The following is a 7,044-nucleotide window of genomic DNA, read 5'->3' on the forward strand; positions in this document are numbered from 1 at the left end:
ATTCTAGTCAGTTCTGACTTTACAGTTCCTTACCTGACTTCATGCAAACTCACTTTTTAATGTTCGCTTATCTGTAGTATCTTAATATCAATGTCATTGATTTAATTTATTTTATGCATTTAAATATATTGTCTACAAACATTTTCAGGTCAGCTGTTTTACTCAGATTGATTATTTATCATCCTTTAAAATTCAGAATTTAACTAACCTAGTTTTTAAAAAATTCTGTCAAAGCGCTTTGTTTACATCCTACGTGTTCTCTGAGAACCGTGAGAAGAACAGCTTTCGCTGCAGAGACAGTTCCTGCAGGGCACAACGTGGCAATTTTCATTTGCAGAATCAATGTAGTATAAGGCAGGTGTCTCAGTGAGAGAAATTGTAATTTTATTTACCCATTATTGAATCTTTCAATTTTTCTTAATTAAACTTCCAGGCTCCTGTCAAAAGTAATGTATTCATATTTGTTTTATTCAGAGCTTTATTATCTAGACAGCAATTAATCATATACATACACATATATATATACACACATGCATGCACATATATATACACATATATATTCATACCTACACATATACATGCATATTTCATTGCTATTTGGGACATAAGAAAGTATTCTCATATAAATTTTCTTTAATCTGTTCTCTCCATTTTCCCCTGCATAGAGGACAGCATATTTCACTTGCTCAGCATGACACCTAAGAATTAAACTTGAGTTTATCACTACATTTAGTTGCACAATAATTATTCAGTTCCTGCACTGAAAGAATTCTAGTACTTGATAAAAAAGTATGTGGGAAGATTATGATTTTTGAATTAAATATAAACCAGAATATTGAACATAAACCAGAATATTGAATATTTCTGTGATAGTAACACTATAAGAAACATATAGGAACGTGTTGTTTTTAAACCAATAAAAAGATAAATGACAAATTTACAAACAATAATCTCTCCAACAATGTTGTGAAAATATAGGACAGAGATGAGCAGATGACTCGGAAAGCACTAAAATTATAACAATTTAAACAGCATATGATAGAATAACAATGTGTTTTAAAGTACATTGTACAAATATGTCACAAAGTAGATGTTCAATTAAACATTAACTGAATCTGATTTTGATTTTGAATTCAGAAAGAACTATCTTATTATAAAAGAAACAATTTTCACTGAAGAGTACTACACTAAAGAGTACTCCATTCTTAATTACTAAATAATTAATCACTAAATAATCAAAAGGAGTATTACATTCCTATGCCTACATGCCAGGAACAGCCTTAAGCACTAAGTAATGTCCCCCAGTCACTGGGATTTTTCAATTCATTTAGTTATGCTGCCATTTATTTCTTTCACATCCATCAAACCACTCATTTTTTTTCCTGCTTGAATCATAAATCAAGTAAGATTCAGCCACATCTACTTTCCTTAGTGATTCAGAATAACAATGATTTATGAAAATTTAATTTATTAGATACCCAGTTTCTCGACAGAAGGAACAAAAATTTATAAACACTTCATCTGCCCATTACATTTCTGCATATTAGGTAGGGAAAAAGAAGACAGCATAAATTATACTTTGAAACATAGTATTTAAAAAATAAACAAGGATAGGCAGAAGTTGTATAAACAATTTATGGTAGAATAGATAGTCTTAAAGCAGAACATGGGATGAATCTGTCTTCTGAAAGCCTTCTAATTCTTCATTGTGATCTATGGTAAGTTTTGCCTCCCTTCACTTTTATGAAATTGTTTTACCAAATTTTGTGGATTATAGAGACATGACTGAGTGTTCCTTAAACAATCCTGATAGGCTGAATTTTTTAGTTAACATAGTCTAGGCCCCCTCAAAAACAAAACAAAACAAAACTCTGGGAAATCCCAAATAATCAAATATATCTTTTGATCCCCATCAAAGGAAATGAAACACCTTTCTTCTTCCCGCTTTGTACCCCTGTTTACCTCGTCTCCCTTCTGCAATCCCTACATTAGATTATCTTGTGTCATGAACTAAGCCATAGCCAGATGATTATAATTAAATAATCTTATTGCAGTAACTAAGAAAAGCATTCTGCTTCTTTCATCTTTAGAGATGCCTAAATGAAAAAAGGTGGCAGACTCACTCAGCACAATGTCATTTAATTTGCAATGTTCTGTATTCATTTCTTATTACACCATATGATATCCTTGTGTCACCCAGTAAGACTACTAAAGAGCTAATCATTTTTTCTTTTATTTACATCATGGGCATAAGGAATGAAAATCTGACTTCTTATTCAAGTGCAATAGCAAACATATCTCTTGTGAAAGATTTACACACTCTAAAATGTACCTCTATGCATTATCTATTAATGTGGTCTAAGAAAACCAGAGCAAAGAGATTTTCCAACTAAATCAACTCAGACACAGTGGTATATTGTGTGGACAAGGCTAGATCTATTTAAGTGAGACAAATGATAAATCTACCCATGAGCTATAGTACAACAGGGAGATAGCCCTTATGGGTGAGCATCATATCTAAGTCAGTGTCTCACCTTGACATTTATTTGCCATAAGTTACAAGTTTACCCTTTAGACAGCATTAAGAGAGCATTCATCTTCAGCACGGTTGCAAACTGTCAACATTATCCCTTCCTTGGGCAATAAAGAACCTTGATTTCTGTATGTAAAATAATTTAAGCAAGGGCGATCTACATAATGTGTACATTCATTGTTGTTTTCACTATCAATAAACAGCCCAGCATGGCATGCACGACTGATATGTGCCTTAAATAATGTCTGCTTCCAGTCTCTTTTTAAACAGTATGGCTGAGTAATCTTTTCCTTAATAAACTACTTTGAGTAAAACTTATCATCTTTTCAAAGGTTATGAGTTGTGGAAATACAACATTTTATTGCCACTTAAGCTAACTGAATAAATTAATTTAGATTCATTTTCACTTTCTTATCATAATGGAAACCCCCATCTTAATTCCTTTGTCTTTGTATCATATGTGTGTGTGCGTATGTGTGTGTATGAATTATCCACAACTTGTAATCAGCTCAAAGTAATTTGAATTGCAAGTTGGTGGAAATAACAATTATTAGCATCAACTGAACACATTATTGAATGGGGTTAAGTTATTCAGCATTTCCAGTCCATTGCTCTGCAAGGAATAATGCCCATATCATTCATGTACTATAGCGCAATACTAACACAGGATTATACCGAGATACAGTTGAAAAGATCATCACATCATTGAGAATCAGCTTTCTTTCCATGTTTTCTCTCTGAATCTATGTGACAAATAAAAAGTCTACATATGAAGATACATAGATGAGACACAGAACTAGACTTAGACAAATCTCAATACTGTATAGATTTTCCTTATATAATAGAGGACAGGATTAGGTAGCTTGCTCAGGCTTTAAGTGGCTTATATTACTACACCAGCCTCAACACTTACTGAATGACCTTTGCTAAGAATTTATCCTGTGTCTCAGTTTCCCAGTCCATAAACTAGTGCCTATATCACTAGGTTAATGTGAAAATAAAATGAGATAACACATATAAAGCACATAGACTACGCATAAACAATAGTTACAAAGCTTTGCAATTAGTAATTGCTAATAATTACTGAAAGTTTATTACATGGCAGGCATTGTTGTAAGTGGGTTTAATATTACCATTATCTCCATATTACAGATAAAATAACCCAAAACACTAAAAGGTAAAATTACTTGTCCATCAATGTATAGCCACTAAGGTATAAAGCTTTGGTTTATAGCCAGACAGTTTAATTACAGAATCTATCTCCATGCTGAATGTATATACTGCTTCTGAACTCACAAAAAAAGTAGAAAAATTAGAAAACATATATATGAAAAATAAAAAGAGGAAAAGAGGTTTTAATTTTATATATAACTCAGAGATACTTAGATTTGAATATTAATTCTTTTATTTTTATTTTTATTTTTTTTGAGACAGAGTCTTGTTCTGTTGCCCAGGCTGGAGTGCAATGGTGCCACCTCGGCTCGCTGCAACCTCTGCCTCCCGAGTTCAAGCGATTCTCCCTGCCTCAGCCTCCCAAGTAGCTGGGATTACAGCCAGCCACCAGGCCTGGCTAATTTTTGAGTTTTTAGTAGAGATGGGGTTTTGCCATGTTGGCCAGGCTGCTCTCGAACTCCTGACCTCAGGTGATCCACCCGCCTCAGTCTCCCAAAGTGCTGGGATTACAGGCGTGAGCCACCGCGCCCAGCCATTTTTTTTTAAATTATACTTTAAGTTCTGGGATACATGTGCAGAACGTGCAGGTTTGTTACACAGGTATACACGTGCTATGGTGGTTTGCCGCACCCATCAACCCGTCATCTGCTTTAGCTATTTCTCCTAATGCTGTCCCTCCACTAGCCCCCACCCCCAGACAGGCCCCGGTATATGAGGTTTCCCTCCCTGTGTCTGTGTGTTCTCACTGTTCAACTCCCACTTAGGAGTGAGAGCATGCGGTCTTTGGTCTTCTGTTTCTGTGTTAGCCAGCTGAGAATGATGGTTTCCAGCTTCATTCATATCCCTGCAAAGGACATCAACTCATTCATTTTTTTGTGGCTGGATAGTACTCCATGGTGTATATGTGCCACATGTTCTTAATCCAGTCTATCATTGATGGGCATTTGGGTTGGTTCCAAGTCTCTGCTATTGTGAATAGTACTGCAGTAAACATACATGTGCATGTGTCTTTATATTAGAATGACATAGGATTTTTTCTGGGGTTATATATATTTTTCTCCAAATGTGATTTGTTTTTTGAATCTCAGAGTATTTAAAAAAATCAATCCTTTGCTTAGTTTAAGAGGAAATACAGTGAATAAATCAGGCTAAAAACACCTGGTGAAGACTTCTCTTCTGCATATTTTCTTTTGTCATCTTAGATTGAAGTAGAATTTTTCTTCTTATTTATCTGGTAGTTTTCAAATTGAGCTACAATTTTCATTATTATCTAAGTGATTATAAACGAGCTCTAGAAACATACAGAATACAGTAGCTTAAAATGTCAATAGAAAATTTCTTAAGGTGCCAAAATAACAAAACAAAGGTAAAAATAAATAAATGAGCCTTTGGATAAGGTAGAATTTTAAAGTCTGAAATCATTAAAAATGCATGCAAAAAATGAATCACATGTTAACTCTTACATAAAATACTATGTATACCAAGGTCCAGCATAAATTTAAAAGATGAGACATTAAGAAAATTTTAATCATACAATGATCAGAGCAATGAAAATTTAAATTTTTAGTGTATTTGTAAAAGACACAAATGGATAATAAAACTGAATGGCCTTTAAATAAAAGGATAAAATATGGAATCTGTTAATTAACAAAATGATAAATACAGATAGCAAATATAAATATGAAAACAGAGAATATTAGCAATCAAAAATGCAGATTAAAATATTAAAATATCCTATCAGATTGATAAGGCATATGTATTTACACATTATTACTAACAATGAGAATGCCAGACAATTGTGAATTTTACACCACTAACGCTAGCGTAAGATGGTATAAGAGCATCAGTCATATTTTAAGGGTGTCTTCCAAGACAATGTTCTATCCCTCCTTGTCTACAAACATCTGAATGTATACAGGACAATCCTACCCATTCATAAGTGTGAACCACTGGGAACCATCTTTATACTTCTGGAACTTACCAAAAAGTTATGGCCAATAAGAATATTCCTCTCCACCCAGCGCAGTGGCTCACATCTGTAATCCCAGCACTTTCGGAGGCCGAGGCGGATGGATCATTTGAGGTCAGGAGTTCGAGTCCAGCCTGGCCAACATGGTGAAACCCCATCTCTACGAAAAATACAAAAATTAGCCAGGTATGGTGGCAAGCGCCTGTAATCCCAGCTGCTTGGGAGGCTGAGGCAGAAGAATCTCTTGAACATGGGAGGCAGAGGTTGCAGTGAGCCAAGATCACGCCACTGCACTCCAGCCTGGGTGACAGAGTGAGACTCTAAAAAAAAAAAAAAATTATCATAAATGTCGACTGAGAAGCTGCAAGATAGTCTCTTTGCCTCCTTGAAAGTTTAAGGCATGATCTGGAGATTTTCGAGGGGACCATGGATGGCGAATCAGCCTAGGCTGTTCTGTAGAGAAGGAAAAAAGTGAGAGGCAAAAGAAAAAAAAAAATGCAGGTAGGAGACTCAGAGAGGTGTGCCCTCATTTTGTATTCAGTCTCTCTGTATGGCCTGACTTCCTTCTTTTCTGTGAGTGCCAAGAAACTCCCGTGTCTCCTGATAATAAACAATTCTTTTTTGCTTGACTCACTCCTGATATTTTACATCAAAATCATAATATAATTAATTATTTGAAAAATGCAAGTTAGTAATGTTTTCAAGATGTTAAAAGTTTGTAAGACTTAAGCGTAGTAATTCTTCTTCTAAGAATCTATCTTAAAGGGGTACATTCCAGATAATCCTATGGATATATTATATAGTAGAAGACTGTAATGGAAACATTTATTTCCTGGCTTTACCTCATTTTAACAGAACAGGTGTTTAATTTTTAAAAATGATTATGGAAGAAAGTCTAAGATTGCAATTTAAAACTTTTTAGATATCATGGTAAATAACTGGGAAAATTTTGTATTGTTTGCTAGGCAGGTTTTATGGTACTTCATAAAGTATCTTCAGTATACTTCATAATGTGTATTTTTCACATACTTTACCAACATATTCCAATGACTCTATATAACAATAGTAAAATTATTTAGGGACATTTTCAAATTCTATTTTCTATAAATATCATTTAGCTTAATTTTTAACATACATGATACCCAATAAACATACTTTTATTTAATTTTCTTAAAAGAAACTCCAAAGAGACATACTGAAAATTACCTTTTTGTGTATGTGAAGTCTGAAAATGATCAGAATTCTGCAAGGGTATAATAATGCTTTTGATTACTTGAAACTGTCTCTCATTAGAAAAGACTAATAGAGCTTCAAAGATATAGAATTCAGAATGAAAAAAATATGTCATTTTTAGAATAAATATTTTCGT

Source organism: Nomascus leucogenys, chromosome 21 (genome assembly GCF_006542625.1).
Source record: "Nomascus leucogenys isolate Asia chromosome 21, Asia_NLE_v1, whole genome shotgun sequence".
Lineage (NCBI taxonomy): Eukaryota > Metazoa > Chordata > Mammalia > Primates > Hylobatidae > Nomascus > Nomascus leucogenys.